The 22524-nt window shown below is 38.5% G+C and overlaps 1 long non-coding RNA gene across 3 annotated transcripts in view; it reads right to left on the reverse strand.

Annotated features, from left to right (window-relative positions):
• LOC307038056 overlaps positions 1 to 22524 on the reverse strand; it is a 64904-nt gene that overhangs the window by 24312 nt on the left and 18068 nt on the right. For 2 of the 3 annotated variants that reach the window (XR_013807868.1, XR_013807869.1), the window contains one exon: positions 3786 to 4494. The exons of the other annotated variant lie outside the window; for it this stretch is intronic. This is a non-coding gene — a long non-coding RNA (uncharacterized lncRNA). Of the gene's footprint in view, positions 1 to 3785; positions 4495 to 22524 lie in introns of those variants that run through there. 3 annotated transcript variants of the gene reach the window in all.

Here is a 22524-nt window from a genome sequence, read left to right on the forward strand (position 1 = left end):
TGAGGCTTAACTTAAAATCATAGTTTGTATTACATGTGTATCTTTGCTGCCACTCTCCTGAGATACATATATCTGCAAGTAATTGCATTTTTTAAATGTATGCACAGGATACCGTCTGTTGAAACAGGCTGTCTGTCACATGCAGAGTGGGGATCGTCCTGCTACAGAAGGTTAAAACCTGTCAAGATGTGGGCCAGGCCAACTGTCCCCCATTCTGTACAGGAACCTGGCCAATAAGCGGTCCTTGTTCCGTTAGTTTTGTTGACATAATTATGATTTTTAAAAAGGCTAAAATATTTTAGGGGGTTATTACGAGGGCTTTTATGACCTATAAACAAGTAGGCACTTATTAAAATAAAACTAAATTTAGTGTATTTTTTTTATTTGAACTACTGTTAAGAAGCTTAAGTTAACCTAAATAGATTTCTCCCTGTAGCTTTGCTGTAGAATCTAGATCAACTTCTCCCAGTCAAAGCTATGCTTTCAAAGAAGCCTTCATTACACTGGTAACCACATACGAGTAGGAAGAGGCTTTGTTTAAACAAGCAATCTACAATATATTTTTTTCTCTTTTTTTTGTACACATTTCTGTTGGTTAAATCATTAAAATTGACATGTATCTACTATGAAATGTTCTTTGAAACATTAAAATTGTTACATAATATTAATGGATGCGGCTGCACTAATGAAATGGCATGGTTAGTCTGTAGACAGTCTCCTCCTCACACTGTGCAGCCACTCAGTGTGAAAGACAGAGTGGTGCAGCAGTATTAATGGGAGTCCCTCTGCCAGGGAGCCTTGCTGACCTTGGTCTTATCTCTGTGACCTCATGCATGATTGATAAATAAAAATGAAACTCAAGATGTCTTCCAACACTGAGGTATCTTATCTTATTATGAGCCGTTTTTTTTAGCAAAATGAGAACAGACCCAATTGGTCTTGGCTGGCAAGGCATTTAATTTTGCAGCAGTTCTACTGTTTACGCACGGTCAGACAGGGACTCGAAATGCAAAATAATATATCTGCGACTTCATTGCACCTCAAAGACAATTGGATTTACAGATGGGTCAATAAATATTCCATCTCCCTAGTAATACAAAAACTTGAATTAGCTAGCCGGGCTCTGTCCTCTATGTACAATGCAAAGTAACAAAAATATACTTCATGTGGGAATTTAAACATGCATCACCACTTTGCCCTGAGCAATGTGTTTACAGTTCGCCTCATGAATTATTGAAAGAGAAAATACAGTGTTTACCCTTGATATGACAAGGCCTTCTGAAGCTACAATCCTGCATTCGATATTGTCAACATAAGTGTCATGGACGTGCCACCATAGAAATGTGGTTTTCGGTTGTGCTCTAGTATTGGGATGCTGCATACCCAGTGCTGCAGAATACAAACAATTGCAGTCTTCATTGTAGCTGACTGGTTATTTTGTTTAGCTTTACATGAAAAACAGCCACTGCAGCATATTTATTCTCAGTCATTATACGTAGCCACAACTTGTATTATATTATCCATGTAACAATGCCATTTCTTTCATAAACAGGGAATATCGTTTTGAACTGTTAATCCATCCAATAAGCCTGTGTGGAAATGTTTATTCATAGATTCTTATATTCCTTTTAACATCTATCCGAGATCGCTGATAACTTCAAGATGAATTACTCTGCAACTATGGCTATAAGCTAGGGCTGAACGATATATTGTGTCATGGCGATAACCGCGATATGCGCATGCGATATTCACATCGCAGGGATATGCGATTTTTCTTTTTTTAGGACGCGCGATATTAAGTAGGTATACTAACTCAAACACGTCATGTTACAATTATTTTGCTGCCTGCTACAAAATGAAAACTTGCGCGGCTCTCATGTCAGGGGTACTTGAGTGAGTGACATGCAGGCTCTGCATGCACAGCAAACCACCAATAACAATCATTCTCGATCAGATCACAGCAGGCCCCGCCCCGCTAGTTTGCAGACCATCTAAACACCGGTAAAAAAATGAGCGAGGAACAGGAGGACAATACCGGTGAGAATGAAGATTTACTTCCAAAAAGAAAAGCAACATCTGCCATCTGGAACTATTTTGGATACAAAAAGGTTCTTCTCTTCTTCATTCACAGATGAACCCCCTTATTTGAGGGTAAGCAACATGCATTATCATGACATGTTAGATCATGACTTAAGGTATGATGAGTCTACCAGTTAAGATCCAGACGTCCGTGACTAAAATCCTTCATCCGGTTAAATATAGTTAAAAAAACTGCAATATATATCGCAGGGGAAAAAAATATCACAATGTCAGTTTTTTTCAGTATCGTGCAGCCGTACTATAAGCTGTGCATTCATATGACCTACCAGAGGGTTTTACCAGGCAGAGCGTAGGAATTGTTTTCATGTCTCTGCCTATGCTCAGCCTGTGAGTGATGATTACCCATGTAATTACTTCCATGAACATTCCCAATAACACAAAATCATGTGAGGTATATTATTTCACAGAATACTGAGATCAACGTTTTGGTATAACTGTGGCAGGTCTGTTCAAAGGGATTTGTTACTGTTGGCACTTTCAAATACAGATGTACTGTACAACAGAAGATGGACCAGACTGCCTGACATTTACCTCAGATGAAATACTAAATATGAGTTCTCTCACTTGCTGTGTTCACACGTGGCATGATTCAAGCTGTTTATTTAACCTCTAAATCATTTCCTTTTGTTTATTTGAGCATCATTGAAATGTCATTTTAACTTCGAAGACCTAGACACCAACAAGTCCTTCAAGTAAACCGGTCTGTCTGTCGTATGACCAAACAAAGGACAACGTTTTATGGGAATTAGGAAAAGAGATATTACTTGTTTCAATAAACGTTTTCGACTAGTGTTTACAGCGGGAATGCCAATTACAGTAAAGCGTGCAGACAAATCCATCTTCCTTGTCTAACGTTAAAGGAGTTGGAATCTGCCACAGGCCAAATATCCTATTTCACTGGTTTAAAAGTTAGCAAAACTCCTCTGTGATCGTAGCCAACAACGTCATGGGTAGGATTAAATATCACAGGAGCGTTTGTCGTTGTTTGTTATCCAAACACAAATCCATATGAAGAAGAGGAATTCATTTGATGTGTATCTGAGCTTTCCTGTGCCAAGCTGGGTAAACTGCATTGTTTTCACCAAGAAAAAAAAAAAAAACATCTATGCTGGTATGTTCCATTTTGATCACCATATTCGCACACACTACAATCACTTATAATATAATTTCCTCCTTGAGCAATCTTTAGGATCATTTTTGCTGTTTTTCTTTATGATTCAATTCAGTTTAATACATTTGATTCTGAACCATTTGGATTTGGCCGTATTCTTTTTTTCTCTTGTCTCTTTCTGAGCCTTTATCTTGCGTGCACCAAGAAGTCATTTATTTGCCTTTCTTCTGTGATGTTTAACAGTTAATTTATTTATTTTTTAAATGTTACAGCTGAATAAGTACAATAATTAATGTACTATTTAATTACTAGTACACTAGAGGGATGATGAGCAACCAAACATGAACTTGCTGCTCTGGAACACGTTGCTGCTGGTATCAAACGTTTTTGCAATGTTTTTGCAATGTCAATGATATTCAACCCTTCCTATAATACTGCCACTGATCAATTCAGATTAAAATATTAAATGTCACTTCAACTTAGAAATGTGGTTTCATCGTCTTTACTGGAAACATGCAAGAAGAGTGGGATCTTACTTTCTACTAATACAGATTATTCAATACTTTAAATCTGATTTAGTTATTGGACTTAGTTTAATGGTTGAGTTCGATGCAGAATCATTTCATTAATCCTTGAAGTATAATTCCCAATAAAAAATAATGTGATAAGATAAAAAAGTTACACTTTTGAGGAAGAAATTAGTAAGATCGTCTTGTTTATTCTCTTCCGGCTGCGTCCCCTTGAAACAGATGTAAGGAGCAGGTGTGACAGCCTGGCTGGAAATGGTTCAGCAGCACTGTGTATATATGATGGATGGGGAGGATGGTCCCCTCTATACTTGTGGCTATGACCTTGTTGGTACAAATGTTACATGGAGGCTTATCCTGACCCGTTACAGTTAAAGAGGCCAAACTCATCAATGTACTCTTCCCATCAGTCAGCCTTTCCACTAGACAATCAGCAGCAAATGATCCAGTATGTTGAAGGACATTCAAGGTTCCAACACTACAAAAGGATTTGTTGCCAAAAATATATAAGAATGTAACTGAGGTCTGAACAGTGCCTAGATTTGGAATATTCCCAAGCACCAATACAGATATATTCATACTTGCAATTATGGAATAATGACTTCCCAGTAGGACAATCTAGTTCATCAATGACTTCATAACCTAAAAGTTCCCTAAAATGTTCACTGAACTGGGAAATTGAACTAATATTTATTCATGAGCTGCCAACTGCAAAGGTTATCCATGCAGGTGCCAGGAGAGAGTAACCATGTGAACCTGAAACAGAGAAAAAAAAAAGTGATATATTTTAATGTTGGCAGAGTAATGTCATAGACTTTAAAGTGTTTCAAAACTTTTACCAGTTAACATAAATGTAAGGGTGTTAGTCATACACTGTATAATTTAAAACTGCATTCTGTCATTTCTAACAAATGATTAAATATTATTTTGGAGTATAAAGAAACATTAGTAAACCGAGTAAAGCAAACACACACATGAGAAAAAAATTACCTATATTCTTTGAATGTTGCTCTATCTACATTTAGTTATAAGCAAAATCACAAATAATGCAGGAAGTGCACACATTTCAGAGTTTTCTATAGTAAATGGATTGTTACAGACAAGTTGCTTTAACACAGCTACTCTCCAATATGCATAATGACGATAAATGAAAAAACACAAATTTAAAAGGGGTTTTATCGCGCTGCTTTGCCTGCAGCAGACCAGGTTAGTGAATGTGGGTGGATCACTAATTCTGATATCAGCTAGCTATTATTATCTTCTCACCCCTATAAATATGTTTATATGCATAGTAATGTTATTAGGAAAATTGTGTATTCATAATATGTATATAAAACATGTGAACATTACAAGATATACGGTCTGCTCAGGCTTAATGAATCCCCTGGTGTTTGTTTTCTCCCCCATCTGTTGCAAGTGCCACACAGTATAAAGGTCCAATGGGGAAACATAGGAGGAATAATTATCACTCACCTTCCCTTGTGATACAAATCCTCATTGTTAATTGCTTTCAGATATATCTAATTAGATGGCACTAAGACAACTGTCCAATTGTGTTACTATAAAGAAACACTTAAATCATTTGATGAAATGTATTTGTCTGATATTTTACACAAATCCATGGTGTGTTTGGCCTATAATAGCACAATGTCTTGAAACAAGTGAAACATCTAATGTAGATGGTTAGCTATAGTGCCCTATAAAGACAAACTATAGTGACTAGGCGAACACATATTGCTTCCAAAGTTTCTGACTATCCAGCCAATTATTTTATGGATTCTTTTTTTGAAGGAGGAAACTGTCAGATTTAGTCAACCCTTGTGTGTGTTTAACATTCACTTTAATAGGTTTGACCTAAATTAAGTTTACTTGACATCATCATAATCACTCATTTCAAACACTATTTTAATGAAAGTTAAATTGTTGCTTACCCTGCGGAAATGGCTACACACAGCTACTCATATTTGCATTTTGCTGTTTTTCATGATATTGTATCTAACTGATGCTTCTATCCAAAAACAAATATACACTCAATATCGTTGAAATTACTACAAGAGCAATTTAGGCTTATGTATTTGTCCCTGCTCAGGGTGGGATCAAATTGCTGACCCCCTGATTTGGAGATCAGTGCACTAACTCTCTGTATAGCGACATAATACACTTAATGCTGCTATTTGCCTTAGCCTGATAGAATCAAAAAGCTCTGGATAACCAAGGCACTCACGATGTAAATGTTATCACTGCAGTTTGCCTCGGTTTATTGCCTGAATATTGAAGATACTTTAAATGTAATGCCGTCTTTTCTCTGAAACAGAAAATAATACAATTGTCATCAAATTAAACGGAATCATGGGACACAAAGTCCAATTCCAGTCTTAACTTAGTGTACCATACAGTATAGTTTGTTTTACAGTTTGCCTTTGTACTGCACTATAAAGCTAACTATCAATACAGCACATGCATTGCATTTTATTCAGAAATAGAAACGTGTGACAAGCTTGCAGCCTTACTTTAGGCAATGATGCAAACACTTTCTATGAGCCCCACAGCTATAGTGCATTGTGATCAATTACTACATTCATATACACATATAATTTTTTCTGATGAACTTTATAAACATTCAGTAAACTTTGTAGTTTTAACTCGAATTATAAGTCTGTATGGATGACCTAGTTATATAATAGATGAATGCCACCATAAACACAATGTAGATAGGCCTGTCGCGATAATCGATAAATTAAAGGGGGAGAGCACGGTCGTGAACTGTCAAAGGGCTTGAGGGGGGGAGACTGTAAGCACAGTCGTGAGGTGTCAACGGGGGGCGGGGCGCACGCTCGTAAAGTGTTAGCGCCGTGTTATGCGTGCCCACTACACCTCGCGGGAGTGCGCACAGCGTAAAGCCAAAACACACAGACATTTCAATGATTTGTACGGCAAAGTTGGGTTTGGAAACGGTATCATTTCCTTTTTGGCAGGCATGCATAATACCGGAGCCTCGCTGCGGGGAAACTTTGGCGCTGTTCCGAGTTTGTTCTAATCCGTCAAAATGACCGACTGCTTTCAGATTTTTCCGTCATTGTTAAAAAAAATCCGTCGTAGACGGAAAACATGTGGTTAACGCGACCTCTGCTCCCCATTGAATTCAATGCATCATTTTTCCGAAATAAGGTCCCATGGGGCGGAAGTAGATGGGCGTGACTTTGCCACTCTATAAGAACTGGATACAGCGTGGGAGGCGGGGCCTCATTCATTCCTATGACAGCTGCTCATAGTCGCATGAAGATTAAATGGCCCAACTTTTGAGAGAGCGAAACGTCACAGATTACCCGTCATGCCTGAGAAGTACCCGTATGTGCGCTCATAGTGCATGCGCAACTTTAACCACGCCCCCCAAAAGGCTCGTTCACATCAAGCACGTCCATTTGTACACGTAACAGCACCGCGCGTTCAGCATGGTACTGGATTGTTATATTTTGATATTCACGAGGCGGCAGTTAGCAGCTAGTGGCTAGCTAGTAATTATGCCAATGTTACCATTAGGGCTGTCAGTCGATTAAAATATTTAAATCGCATGATTTTCCATAGATAATCGCGATTAATCGCAAATTAATCGCACATTTTGTATCTGTTCTAAATGTACCTTAGAGGAATATTTTCAAGTTTTTAATACTCTTATCAACATATGAGTGGACAAATATGCTTTATGCAAATGTTTATTATCATTTGAACAATGACAAATATTCTCATGAATATTTAACACAACAACCTCTGAACATTACAAATATTCGCCTCAATTCAATCTGGAACCTCTCATAAAATACAAAGTGTGTGTGTGTGTGTGTGTGTGTGTGTGTGTGTGTGTGTGTGTGTGTGTGTGTGTGTGTGTGTGTGTGTGTGTGTGTGTGTGTGTGTGTGTGTGTGTGTGTGTGTGTGTGTGTGTGTGTGTGTGTGTGTGTGTGTGTGTGTTGGATCGTTGGAGCTATGTGCAACTCAAGGCATATGCTCGAACGGGAGCTGCCTGGAGGCTGCAATCATGTTGCGCGCACTATCCGTGCTGAGTGTGCTGCCTTTTCCCACAATGTCCCACTGTCTGGCTGCCTGCATAAAGTGAAGTGCTCGACGCAGTTGTCGGCGAAATGTCACTCCTCTGTTTTCATTTAAACAGCTCCTTATATCCGTTAGCGCAGCTAGCTAGCACCAGATGCTAACAACAACAATACACGTAAGGTCTCTCTCTCGCGCCACACATATACACACCCTCCCGGTCGGTGCCTGCCTGCCGGTGAGCGTGGAAGTGTGGTCTGCCACAAGCGGGCAGCAGGAGCAGGGCTGTCAGCATCAGCTTGTAGATGGTATTTTAAACTCGATGCGCTCTGAAACATATGGGGCGGCCGAGGACAAAAAATACACATGCTTTAATCGCGTTAAAATAATTAGTGGCGTTAATTTTTTTTTGCGTTAACCCGTTAACTTGACAGCCCTAGTTACCATACATCGTTATGTACTTTTATATTACGCTGTAACAGGATCTAGTGATATCCACGCAACAGAGCTTGATTTAGCATGATACTTGTGTGGGTTGTAGCCTACATGAAACCACTTGGTAATATATACAAATATATGTATTTTGAGTTATGATCAATCGTGAGTTAAATCTTTATCTAAAAAGCTGATGATGGATTACTGTCGTGGAGTTAAAATAACAATAGCCTATTTCTTTTTTAAATGTGATGGAGTAAAAGGATAGTAGGCTAACTGTGATTATTCATGTAGCCCACAAGTAACTAAAACGTACTTGAAGGAAAGGTGTAACATGTTTCCATAAATACCAATATCACACACTACAACACAGACTATAACACCCGTTGTTGTTAAATACCAACCATGTGCAATATGTTTAATTACATTTTCGTAGAGCTTTGACTTTTTCAGCTGAATAAATATTATAACTCTATATGGCTTTGTTCATCATTGCCAGCTTCACTGTTGAGCTTTATGTTGTGCCCAGCATTCTCCTGTCCTGTGCTCTGAAATCAAAATGTGGCATTGGGATATATATATTTTTTAAATCATCTGGAGCAGAGAGAGGAGCTGTGGATTATTTAGACCCTCTCTCACTCTCTCACACACACACACACACACACACACACACACACACACACACACACACACACACACACACACACACACACACACACACACACACACACACACTTCTCCACCTCATTCTGTTTTCATTTACTCGTTCGTTATCTGACCAGCTTCAATCTTGTTGGCTACTCACTTCGTTTCTTGTAGCCCTCGAAAGGGTTTTGGAGGGTGATGCTACGGTGAACGTGAGTTGTTTGGTTTTCTTGTCCGCAGCAGCAGAAAGCATTTTCGAATGTTTGAATGAATCAAAGTGGGTCGTCACCGTCGATTTTCTCTAAGACTTATGCTCCAACACACAGTTGCACGGGGTGCAGAATAGTTCCCCCCCACTTTCGTGAAAGACATCGGGGTACTGCTTTGCCCGGTTTTTAGCAGAAATGTTCGTCGGTACTGTAAATGAGATGGATCAGATTTTTTCATCATGGTGTTTTCTCTCTCGTGTGAGTTCCACACGTTCACTCTACGTTGTTGTTGTTGTTTACATTCTGTGATGCGCGAGCTGATGACGTCGCGTCATCATCATCAAGGCCGGATTAACCATATGGGCAACCTGGGCAAGTACCAAGGGGCCCTTGAGCAAAGAGGGCCCTCAGTGACAAGATTAAAAAAAAAAAAAAGAGTTTTTATTTTTTTATTTTGTCTTTTTCGGGCTCAACCTCACTCATCATACATTCTTTTAAATGACACTCACTCTTCACCATAAATAACACAGCTTTTATATAGGGTGAAATTAATATATTTTCTAAACCGTCTCTGTACTGTAGGTCTCACTATGTATGCACTCAACTTTATTACTACACAGCGGCGGTGTATAGACGAATCACAGCCCCACCCTCACTCATGTCACATTTTGTCACGTGAGCTGAAAAAATGGATGGTGCCGGTAGCCAAACGCCCAGCAGGGCTGCAAAAAGAAAGAAAAAGAAGAGAGAGTGGCGGCTGCATTAAAAATGTCCCAACAATAAATAGCTTTTTCAAAAAAGCAAAAAGTGACGAAATAGGCCAGCAACCACAAGGAACGGTGGTGGTGGTCACGGAGGATGTTGTTGAGCTAGAGAGCAATGTTAGCCTTGAGCTTTGGATTTTGATGACCTAATCACAGACTTTTCAAAGAGAAAGGCAAGGAAGAAACACTTCTAAAAGGTAAGATCCACTGTCTCTCACACACACTCATTCTCTCGCTCTCTCTCTCTCTCTCTCTCTCTCTCTCACACACACACACACACTATCTTCCATCACATATACTGATCACTTAGTTGAGCAACCACACAATTTCACTACATATTTTACTTTTGTAACTCTCAATGTTTGTGACTAATAGAACTCCTTGTGTACTTGTACAGCCAGCCAGTCATATTTTGGCATTAAGTGGGGTGCTGCTCTGAGGTTTGGAGTGACATTACCTAGGTCTTCTTGAGCCATACACTGTCTTGAGATCTTATCCATTGTATCTTTGTCTTGTGATTTCTGACTGAAAGGGCAAAAGGCTAGACCTACTTTGGTTGAACTATGTGGCTGCGTCCCTGCTTTTGACAAATAGGTCTGCGATTTTACATGCCAGATTGACATGTTGGTAGGTATGGGTAGGCGTGGTGTTACTTGTTGGTACGTGGGTTTGGGGCAGGGGCAGACTGGCCATCGGGAATACCGGGAGTTTTCCCGGTGGGCCGGTGCTGCGGATTTGAAAAAAAATACAATACGACGCTGCGCATTAAGTGGGCCTGTCTGTCAATTAATCCCCGGGCAACTTTTTTCCCCCAGTCCGTCACTGGTTGGGGGGGGGGGGGGGGGGGGCATGAGCGCTCAGTGCCCAGGGGCCCCTGGAGGTACTAATCCGGCCTTGATCATCATCACTACTTCACATCAAGACGAGTTAACTTTTATTTATTTGTACTTTGTGTGGAAAAATGCGGGATGCGGCCTTTTAAAAATCTGCGCCATTTTGCTGATTATGCGGTAAATTCTGCAATCACAGAATCGCGTTTTTCTGGAGGGTCTAATTATTGTTATTGATTAATGCATCAGTGTTTCTTATGGTCAAAAACACTAAACTCACTTCTTAAAATGAAAGCGTTTATTTAATAAAAGAGCACATGATCAATGTGAAAAGTGAGAGTAGATATAGATTAGTTGCAATTTGGCGCTATATATATATATATATATATATATATTTCAAAAGAAAATTATAATTTTGTTTTTCTTTTTAAACACCTTGAATTTCAAAATTATGGTAGGGGAAACACTGTATTGTAGACAATTATAATTAATACAACTGTTAATTTGATAAGAGCTTTGATATCTTTATTTATATACAGTATGTATAAGCATGACGACTTCCCTGGGCGATATCATATGGTATAGCGAATGAATCAAACTGGGTCAAAAGGTGTTGTGCCCACATGCAAAGGCTGTACGCTCTGGCTAATCTCTGCGTGGTATTATATAGTAATAGCAAATGGCTACGTTCAACTCCTTTAATGGTATATTGCAAGTGAAATAAGAAGCTACAGGGAAGTTAATCTACGTCGGTAGATACTTACGGTAAAAGATTTACATCATACAGCCCATGTAGTATACTATTTTACAAGTGATGAATTACAGCAAACTTGTGCAATATATCCATTATTAAAGCTCCGTTGGATGGCAGTAAGGCGATATGGGTCCGCTCTTATTAGCTGCTTTCACACCAAGTACTTTGCCGTACTTAGTGCCCCGGCACTTATTACCCCAGGGCACTAAGTACCAATCGCGTTCACACCGGAGTACTTTTCCCCGAGGGAAGATTACGCAAATGAGCTGCTGACAGTCACTTCGTCTTCTTCTGCTTTGGGTTTACTGGCAGGCCGCAAACAACTTCACGGCGTATACTGCCACCCGAAGTCACCAGCCGGAAGTCCCCGGAGTTGGGGACTGGCTTCAGTAGAAGCTGCTGGGACTCCCAGCAGCTTCTACTGAAGCCTTCTGAGTAAATCGCCAGAACGCCGACACCTTCTCATCACTCCACCGCTCCCATGTTTTATTTTGTGTTGCCATAAGTTATTCTCTCTCTCTCTCTAATAATGCTAATGCCAGCAAATACAATGGCGGCTTCAAAAAACCTTTCAGAGTTTTACGGGGCGTGGTTTGCAATTCGCCCAGCCAATAGAAATTGGTACTTTTTTGGTACCACCTCTCTAGCAGGCACTAAATATGGGGGTAAAAGTTCCCGGCACTAAGTACTCTTTTTGGTGAGAACGCGACATAAGGGGTACTAACGGAACTAAACGTTAAAAATACGGGGAAAAGTACTCCGGTGTGAACGCGCCTATTGTGCATCCATGGGTAGAGGTAAAACTCACGTAGTAATGAACACGTCACATGAACGCGCCGGGCCGCGCGGTCCCGTGGGTTGGATGCGGGTTCATAATGCCGAGGAAAATAACTCTCAGAATAATTTTATTAGCACATTTTACAACTTGAAGGCCGAATGTTTTTAAGAAGGGCTATACAAGCGTTCATACTGGGTAGTTTATTTAGTTTAAAAAAAAATATCCAACGATTTACAGACCACTCTTTACCAATTTAAGTCAATGGGAAAAAGTGTTTCCGTGCCCAGCAACCTAACGGAAGTGTAGTACCGCCGTTTGGCCACAACGAATATTTTCCTCAGAGTCCGGCGCACTTCCTGGGGGCTTGGTCAGGAGTCAGACACTCTGCGTGCACGTGCAGCAGTGTAGCATCCAAATTAATAATAATAGCGACAAGCGGGAGACAAAGTGTGACTTACTCGAGGGGAATTTAAAGTGAAATGGAAGTGGTTACAAAACCTAACTACAAATCTCCGGTGTGGCAGTATTTTCGATTCAAGCCAAATGAACGAGGCCAACCTACGGATTGGAATGAGCCGGTGTGTCGCATTTGTTTAAAAAAGGCAGCGACAAAAGCAAAAAATATGTCAAATCTTAAACTGCACCTAAAACATAACCTACCCATTCCGTTTTCCCAGTTGGAGCAAACACGGCAGCTGGAGATGGAGAGCCCCCACCTTCCCGACAGTTTACAATCAAAGATGCATTTGCCCGACAATGCAAACATGTTGGTGTTCATTGCTCGAAATCTTTGAAATACAGATTTGGATATGGCCTGTGTTGAGGCATCTGGGTCTTTGTATGGACAGTGGACTGCACACTTGACTGTTGTTTTAAGGAAGGTTTTTTTGCTTGAGGCAATGTGGATAGATAGACAGATAGATAGACAGACAGACAGACAGACAGACAGACAGACAGACAGACAGACAGACAGACAGACAGACAGACAGACAGACAGACAGACAGACAGACAGACAGACAGATAGATAGATAGATAGATAGATAGATAGATAGATAGATAGATAGATAGATAGATAGATAGATAGATAGATAGATAGATAGATAGATAGATAGATAGATAGATAGATAGATAGATAGATAGATAGATAGAGCTCTGTTATCCAGCCTGAGTCTATTTCCTTTATTGTTTTGGTTGTGTGTGATTTAATTAATTTATCATAATTCAATTAATTTGTTTTAATTATTATATATTTGAATATTATTTCACATTTCATTTGCAATGTTGAATGTTCAATAAAAAGTTCTGTTTGAAAGGATGTACTTGAATTATTATTATTATATATTATCAGCATGTCAGTTGTCTAAAATGGTCTTACAACGGTGCCAACAATATTATCGTTTATCGCAATAATTTCCAGGAAAATGTATAGTCCAACAAATTAATCATTGTGACAGGCCTAACTGTAGATATGTCATCATATAACGTTTTACCAACATGACTTATGAGATGCTGCAAGTTACTGAATCAAGCCGTTAGGAATACAATTTAAGTTTTAATTTGTTAATAGATAATTGATATTCAGAACTTCTGAATAAAGTGTTGGAGTGTTTCTTTAACAGATCTATCTCTAATGTTGATCTGTGCCATCATAGTAAAGGCACACAAGCTCAGATGATGGCCATGTGGGCAGCTACAGTGATAGGCAGTGCAATCTACTAGATACCTGCTATATATGACTACTGTACAGTATATGGATTTCAATTACTCCTTTTTTTACGATGTTGTATTTTAATGTTGCCTTGTGCTTAGTGTCCTGTCTGTCTGTAACTTTGTGTGGTAGTGTTACCACTGACAAGTCTCTCTTGAAAATGAGACCTTGTGTCTCAATGAGATTTTACACCTGTATAAATAAAGGCTAAATAAATACTCTTGGCTTCAGTGTTCTGATGTCCATCTGCATGGCCCATAACAGATGCTATTTTATGTTCTGTATTGGATCATCCCTGATTTAGTCCAAACCTAGGGCCATAGCTTCCAAGGTTCCAGTCCAACAACTGCTGAATTCCAATGGAGCTCAAACAGCTGTATTACTTAAAATGTCAAGCTGACAAGTGTTGGTAATTGGGTTACAACTAGGGTGGTTTCTTTCTGATCAGCATTATGCTCATTATTTATTTTACTTTATTTAATATACGTTTGTACATCCAGCCTTTAATGAAGGGACAGTATTTAAAAGGGGAAGACAGAGGGGATGATACGTGGCAGATTCTGGCTGAATTCAAACCAGGGTCCTCTGACTTGGTACCGAGCACCAGTACATGGGTTGCCAGTTCTACCAACTGAGATGAGATGCTCACTTTTAACTTGAAATGAACACAACTGAACAAGTAAAGTAGAACGTAATTAGCACTAAAAATCCATTTGACCTAAAGATGTTTAAGCTGTAGCTTGTTAAGTGTTGATTTGACAAGCACATCTCCTGCAAAGCCTTAATTCAGATCTGCAGCACAATTTGTGTGCAAAATGCTTTTGACCTCTCTTGGCATGAGCGAGAATATTGATCTTTTCCTCTTGATGACAACCAGGAGTCAGCTGTAATTGATCTAAATCAATTAGAGCCCCAAGTTTCCTGATAACCATCAGGAAACATCGCAGTGTGAAAGCCAATAGTATCTGAGAATGCACTCATTTACTTGTGTGCACATAGCCAGAATTCCTAGATGATGCCAAAGCACTTGAATTGATAAATTATCTATAAAGGACTGCTCATGTCTAAGCACACATGACAAAATCATTGTTGGACAAAAGAGATATAACAGGACTTGCACATGTGTCATCATGATGATATAAATTTGATTAATGTATCAGACTATATTGTATTTATTTAAAATTAAATGTTTCATTAATACAGTTCAAAAAGGAAACCAAGTTGCAAACACCACCATCTGCAGCATTGTCTGAAATATAATGTGCATAATCAACACACTCTCACTCCATAATCGTCCAGGAGCGACGTTTGGTCAGGGTCCCGTGGCGTGCAGTTGTGAAGCTCCTAGGCTCCGTCAGCTTCATAAAGGGACGCAAATAGCTTTCAACTGATTGCAATGTATTCCCATCTGCGGCGGGATTTGACGCTCATGGAAGCACGGTATTCGTTTGTGTCGGCTGCCCTTAAAGGCAATGTGAGCGTCCATTCCCATTGGATAACGGAGAATTGTACACCCGGAAGTAAGTATTCCCCTTACTGTCGATTGATTTTACAGTGATATCTGCACTACTCATCGACTAAAAAACACCAGATTATCCTTGTTAATTACAGAACATTGATTGGTTTAAATTGTGTGCAATGCTTTTGTATTTTTCCCCTTCGATTCGGAGAAACAAATATTTTTTCGGAGTAATGGATGACAGAAGACACTACACTACCCAGAATCCCCAGCTATCGTTTAGGACTACACCATGTGCTCTGTTTGACAAACCCCGTGATTAGTTCTCAAGCTCTGTGATTGGTTGACCTCCAACTGCATTCCATATGAAAAAAAACGTTTCGTAAAAGATAAAATCATACTTTATTCAGCAGTGCTTGCTTTACTCTTTGAAAGTCATCACATGAATGCATTGTAATAAATGGTTCGACTGCATTAAATATATTACACATCTGTCGTAGTTCTTTATTTGTATTTATCTACAGAGATCGGGCTCAGAATAGACCGGAAACTATTCTTTTACCGTTCAGTTTGAATTTCACAATAAAGTTAGTAGTAATATTTTTTTTTTATATTATTGTTTTGTATTAACTATTAGACCGCTGGGTCATGTTAAGACCATCTTTTCTGTGTTGCTGTGGGTTTTTTCCATCGCTTTTGTGTTACAAATATCAAAACAATAACTAAATATATCCGTCGTAAACTAAACCAGAAACCGCAGTATATTTTATTTAGTTAACACTGTAAACTTGACAGCTTTTTAACCCAAACCACCTACTGGTTAAAGCACGTTATTACACGTTTAGAGTAATGCAATGCAGGTAGATTGTGTTGCTTTTTAATCACTGTTTAAAATGCCTTTTTCTTAATGTCTTTTATTATTATTAACTACTTGTTACTTGTTGCTAGGGACGCTGCTATCGATATTGTGTTTCGCAACATGTTCTCTATCTATGGCACGTCTCTACTGGGAGTTGTAGTTTTAAAAGACATTTTCGTATTTCCCATTTAAGAAGTTGCCAGTATACTGTGTACATCCCTGGAGGTATGGGGGATAGGAAACACTCAAATTTAAAACATAATTAATAAATGGGCAAAAATTGCTTGTGCCCATAATGGGCAGCATTAATACTGTATACAGTATATACCCACATGCCAGCTAAGGTCAGAATAGCTTTATTTAACAGCTGGTCTTATGTTTGGGACCCCTCCTGTTGTTAATTGATAACATTACATTACATTACATTAATTGATAAGCCTAAAACATGCACTTGTCAAGGTTCAGAGGCCAATTTTGCAAATATGGCAGTAGCCATCGATCATCTTAAGATAAGATATACTTTATTGATCCCAAGTTGGAAACATTTGCGTTACATCAGCATGTGTAACAGTTGTAAATATGCAGTGGTGTTTATTTGTAAATCATTTAGTATAATCACACAAATTCTGTGTTTTATATTTAATAATTCTGTGTTCTTTATTTATTGATTGTTCAATACCTGACAAGGCCGGAGATGAAATATCTACATCCTATAAGAGTATAATACATATGTATAATATCAGTTAAAATAAGTGCTTCAACATAGTTAACATTGCTGGAGGTATGCACAAATATTGATAGATGTCTTGTAATGCACTATTGAGGAACCTGCGACCCACGTTTTTCATTCATTGCATAACTACACCGTTTGTGAATATGATATGTCAATAAACCTTAGAAAATCTTGAAATCTTGAAAGGGATGTGCAAAATAGTCATTATATAAAGTCTTTAATTAACTATTAGTAGAGAATAACGAGTAATGAATATACTTTATAGGGATCCTATTAATATCTAATAATAAAAATAATGAAATTCAATAACATGCTTTAACCACCAGGTGTCCCTTTATATCAGCTGTGCACCTTTATGGTGTAAATACAGCCTATCTACCAATTGGATCAAATATAAAAGTCAGCCGAATTAGTGTTGATCCTGCAAGGAGACGTATTGTGTGAAAAGAAATGTAAGATGTTGTTTAATTGTTGATATATTTATGATCTACGTCACGTTTTCAGTGTTGGCGGCAGTTCCTCTTGTTTGTCTAGAAGTCTTCTCATCAGGGCTCTATAAATAGAGAACTACGGCAGATTTAATGCAGCCAAACCGTGTATTACAATGCCGTTATGTGCTGACTTTCAAAGAGAAAAGCAAGCACACTCGGAATAAAGTATTATTATTATTTTTTTAAATGTTTTCGGTCTATTTGTTAATGATGATGTGATGTGAGATGTGAGACTGGAATTGCACAGGGGAAAATAACATATCTTTAGATGCGGATTTTGTTAAACTAATACGTTTGCGCTGTGGACCAACACTATAAATTGACGGGGAAGGGGGTAGCAATAAAGATAACACCATTAAACAGTTACACAACATAACAGAAATAAAATCGATAGCAGCGTCCCTAGCAACCACCTTGGTAACAATGAAAACGTTCTATGGACGCAATTTCCTGAAGTAATCTTCGTAATAACTAACAAACTAAAGATCATGTACATCCACTGCACACATAATCTGAAATAACAACTCATATTTCTCGCATCAAATTACATCAAAACACATTTTAATGGCCAAACTAACTTTAAAATAGGCATTTCCCACAGAGAATAAAACGAAGTTCGGCCATGTTTTTTTTTCTGGAGGAAGAAATTTGAAGATCACGTGACACAGAATGAATGGTGAAAGAAAACGGGGTTTGTCAAACAGAGCACAAGGTGTAGTCCTAAACGATAGCTGGGGATTCTGGGTAGTGTAGTGTCTTCTGCCATCCTTTACTCCGCAAAAATATTTGTTTCTCCGAATCGAAGGGGAAAAATACGAAAGCATTGCACACAATTTAAACCAATCAATGTTGTGTAATTAACAAGGATAATCTGGTGTTTTTTAGTCGATGAGTAGTGCAGATATCACTGTAAAATCAATCGACAGTAAGGGGAATACTTACTTCCGGGTTTACAATTCTCCGTTATTCAATGGGAATGGATTGCCTTTAAGGGCAGCCGACACAAACGAATGCCGTGCTTCCATGAGCGTCAAATCCCGCCGCAGATGGGAATATATTGCAATCAGTTGAAAGCTATTTGCGTCCCTTTATGAAGCTGAAGGAGCCTAGGAGCGTCACAACTGCACGCCACGAGACCCTGACCAAGCGTCGCTCCTGGACGATTATGGAGTGAGAGTGTGTTGGCATAATCCAGGGCTTTCAGGTTAACGCGTTAATAACAAAAAAACATTAACGCAACTAATTATTTTAACTTGCAATTAACGCATGTATATTTGTCCTCGGTCCGCCCCGTAGTTTCAGAGCCCAAAGGCTTTACGTTGTTGTTGTTGTTGTTGTTAGTTGGATGGTGGCAGATTCTAGCGAGAGATATGGATACAAAAAAAGGTTTTTTAAACAGCAAGCCAAGCACACAGCTGATGCTGACAGCCCCGCTCCTGCCGCTCGCTTGCAGAAGACCACGCTTGAAAGTTTGTCGGGGAGACGCCTGGACACGGCGTCTATGAGCAGCAAGCTTTTAACAGCGATAGCTAAATGAGGGGGGCTGCGTTAGATAATTTGGATCGCATCCAACTGCACATCACAGCGCATTATTTTGACCCACAGTGGGAACGTCTCATGCTTTGAGTGTTATGAAGACAGAGGAGCGGCATTTTGCCGACAACTGTAAACAGGCTTGTCTGTTTGAGCAACTGGCTCAGTGAAAAGAAGTAGACAGGGTTGGGAGAGAGTGTAAGAGAGAGAGAGGTTCCAGGTAGGGCTGCACGATTTTGGGAAAAAATCTAATTGCGATTTTTCGGTCAAATATTGCGATTCGATTTGCGATATTTGTTTTTTAGCGACGTTTATTGTAAAATGCGGCCATATCTCCGGCTAGGAAGGTCGCATCAACGTGCTCCCGTCTCTAGCACCCCCGCAGCCCGAGCTACGAGTGAAAGAACTAAACTTACATGAAACTTCCGTTGGGTTGCTTTAAAGTCAAAGGGCAGGCAGTTTCAAAAATACTTGGCAGGTGATTGGATCAATCTGTCTATCACCTTCTATCATGAGCCACTTCTAATTGGTTAACAATTGCTGGTACATGTGGAGCACAGCACTTCTTATTGGTGTGGATGACTGACACACAAGAAGAACAACAACAAAATGGTAAAAAAAAAAAAATATATATATATATAAATATATATATAGGCTATATTATAAACATTTTTTTTTTTTAAATCGCAGGCTTTGCGATTTCATAATCGCATCATTTAAAATTGCGATTTCGATTTAAAATAAATTAATCGTTCAGCCCTAGTTCCAGGTTGTTGTGTTGAGAATATTCAGGAGAATATTTGTCATTGTTCAGAGGTTGTTGTGTTAAAGGTACATTTAGAACAGATAAAAATGTTGCGATTAATTTGCGATTAACTATGGACATCATGCGATTAAATATTTTAATTGACTGACAGCCCTAGTATAATCACTTAAAAGAATATATATGCCAAGACAAAGGAAAATCAAATGGAGGAACGAAAGAGACAAACTTAAATGGACATTTTCTTCTGTAAAGTATTTAAAATAACATGTAACCATATCACATTTGCAGAATACATTTAAAAGAAAGTTCTGTAAATAAAGTACTACTAAAAAATGTCATGGTGCAATAAGGCTTGGGATGTATGATGGTACCGTGTGACAGTAGAAATGAGTCCACCAGTAAGGATTTTGGCAATACCACTTCCACCAAATATTCTCACGTGATCTGGAATAATTCAGTGGCCTCACAAAGTAAATAGATTTGGGCAGACAAGGAGAAAGAGAGTGAAGTCAAAAATAACAAGCAGAAGGAGGACCCTACCAGCTGGAAGAAATCTAGTTACTTGATTATCTGATATTTGCACAATATAGTTCTTTATTTTAAATGTTTTTGTCAGCTATGATTTAACGCAGGCTCATATGTATTTGCCGTATAACGTAGTTATTTTTTTATGTATGCAAGTTCCAAATAAAAAGAAAGACATGATATAGATTTGATAAATGTAAATGTATAATTTACTTTTTAATTTACAGAAAATTAGAGTATTGTATTGTGATAGTTTTTCTAAATTTTAAAAGAACCTAACAAAACCTAGTAATTCACAGCCAAAACAGACATACTCTGTTTATCACTGCCAAAGACATCTTGGTAGCCTGAATCATCCTTCCAATATGTTATTAAAGTCTGCTTGTACAAATATATATTTATTTACACTTACCAATGTTACTCTTGGTGCTCATATTACTGTTTTACGAGGGATTTCCTGTATCTCAGATATAAGATTATTTTAACACAATAAAACATCTAAGTATTACAAATATTTCCCATTGTACCAGGTTCAGTTAAGAAAAGGCTACACATCATTGCTAAGCTGCAGAAGCATCGGAGACAGAGGGAGACAGGCTGTCCATTACCATTGTTTTTGGCTGGTTTCACACGTCTCCAGGCACAAAATATGTTTACAGGGTCAATCACCTGCCACCCACTCAGTCTGAGTAATTGGAAATGACAACTGTTACATATTGTATTTCCAGCAGAGAGGAAGTTTGGTTAGTGGTTGTGTGCTTCAGTAAATACTTATTGCATCAGCAGGGTCCTTTGTGTTTTACATAAAAAGCTTCTCAAACGACCTCAAGAATCTGTAGAAATACATTTACATTATATACTGCGTCTACAGGTAGCCAATGAAAAAACTCAGAAGAAATCTTGACTAAATGACATGTGGCAAGAAGTGGCTGAAAGGATGCATTCTTTCAAAAATACAATACCTGCAAACAATACAGGTAGTTAGTGCTAAAGTTAAATATTAATGTTTTTGACACTCCATGTCCAAGTAAGCTATAAGCCTGTACAGTATCTCCTACTGTATTCAAACCGTAGCACTTGAAGTAGATAAGCACATTTGTTGTTGTTTGTCTGTACCCATGTAATGCACCATGAATAGTTTTTAATACAGAATGTCAGCTAGATGAGTAAATAAATAGCTAAATGTTAATGAAAAATGCAAATGAATATTAGCAGGAGCCAGGCTGTTTCATAAATAAAATAATGAATAATTAGCAGAGAGAAAAAAATGCAGATCAATTGCCTAGCGTGAAAGAAAGTCATTTGAGTGAGTAGTTGCACAGGATTAACTTCAGCTTTGGTACCCGCTAGTTCAGATTTTAGAATAATGAAAGCTAATCAAAGATGGTGTTTCCTTCACTCTGAACAAATAACATTAATAGCTCCTCCCAAAGTGAACAGCAGTACTTGTTTCAATTAGTGCTGATGTGCCATTACCAAAAGTAATGAGAAGCACTCTCTTCAATGTTGGTCAATACGCACTGCAGAATGCCTTTATTAATAACATAATGGAATTTAATTTATTTGCAGTAGAGTTACCTCTGTGGGAATTGATATATAAACAAAAAGCACAGAGGCAGACAAGATGTGCACAGAAATTATGTCCAAAACTATTTTTATTACATATGCATTTTCAATTCTCGTGTGAGAGCTTTTCTTAGAAGCTACTGCCAGCAGAAGTGGGCGTGTTTTAGATGGTTAAGCAAGCATGGATTATACCATGTCAATCATTTGAAGCACTTTAAGTAAACAAGCTAAGACACCATACTAACAGAATAAAGCTATCTTTATGCTGCAGGTTATTTTATATAATAGAACGGAAATTCTCAAAAAGGGCTGTTAGGAGAATATTGTTGCATTAATACATGTAACGGAAATTATTGAATGTGGGAGCAATTAATGTATCAAGATATGTCATAAGCTATTTTTATACCATCTCCACTGGACTGCAGTATGTGTCAGTAATCTGTCAGTGTTGTGAAGTAGAGGACATCATTCACTGCTCCCTAACATACTGTGTCGTGAAGTCCTGTCCCAGAATATAATTGGCTGCTAAAAAGAAAAAAAGCAGAGGACATCCTGCTGGGCTGGTTGTCGAAGGCACATGTCATGTATCTGCCAAGCCATGTCTCACATGTGAAGTAACCAGGGAGTTTTAATAGCATGTTACTCTTCTTTCTATATACACAATTCCTGTTTTGGTCCATTGTCAG

The sequence above is a fragment of the Notothenia rossii genome, assembly GCF_949606895.1.
Source record: "Notothenia rossii genome assembly, chromosome: 4".
Lineage (NCBI taxonomy): Eukaryota > Metazoa > Chordata > Actinopteri > Perciformes > Nototheniidae > Notothenia > Notothenia rossii.